Source organism: Varanus komodoensis, unplaced genomic scaffold (genome assembly GCF_004798865.1).
Source record: "Varanus komodoensis strain SLA01 unplaced genomic scaffold, ASM479886v1 scaffold34_1, whole genome shotgun sequence".
NCBI lineage: Eukaryota > Metazoa > Chordata > Lepidosauria > Squamata > Varanidae > Varanus > Varanus komodoensis.
Window position 1 is genome coordinate 4,049,630 of NW_025335854.1, and position 971 is coordinate 4,050,600.

Consider the following 971-nt stretch of genomic DNA (forward strand, 5'->3'; position numbering starts at 1 on the left):
TCCATGGACAACATTCCTCCAGGCCTTCCTGTCCTCCACCATCCCCTGGAGTCCACTTAAGCTCACGCCAACTGCTTCCATGACTCCATCCAGCCACCTCATCCTCTGCCGCCCCCTTCTTCTTTTGCCATCTATTGTTCCCAGCATTAGGCTCTTCTCCAGGGAGTCCTTCCTTCTCGTTAGGTGGCCAAAGTATTTGAGTTTCATCTTCAGTATGTGGCCTTCTGAAGAGCAGTCAGGGTTGATCTCCTCTAGGACTGACTGGTTTGATCTCCTTGCAGTCCTGTTGTGACAAATCTCCCTGGAATCTATCCCTCTTCAGCCTGCGTGCTTCCTCAGCCTGTCTTAAAAAGTGATCCCAGTGGAGAAGTGCACAAAGGCTTGCAAAACTCCAGCTGAACAACTGACAAACTTCCGTGTCACTTGCAGAGCAAGCAAAGGCTGTGAGTCACAGGAAGGCTGCCCACTTGCGCAGCAGCCAAATGGGGCTTGACTCTGTTGATCCCTGAAAAAATGCCCGGTGAGCTCTCCAGCAAGCTGAACCCACAATCATTAGGAACCAGGCTGGAGTCCAAGAAGCCAAGCCCAGGGAATCTTACAATTCCCCCCACCAAAACAGATTCCTCCTACATCCCTTGTTAGAATTGATCCATGTGGTATTTATGCTTGTCAGTTTTGATAATGAAATTCTCGTTGTGCTGTCTGCCTTTGGTCTCTCTGCACTGCTTTGTAGCTTTCCAAAGTCAACCTACCAGTTTGCAGAAATGCATTATAATGATGTGCTGACTTTGCACAGAGTAATGCAAGTCATCCCTAACACAGGACCCATGATACGTGGGGACTACAGTGTGGGCAATGGCCAGCTATGATGGACATTGTAGTCCAAACGTTCCAGAGCATGCCAAACTGGGATGGCTAGAATAATAGATACAATGCAACTTGAGCAATTAACACGTTTTGAGCATATGTTT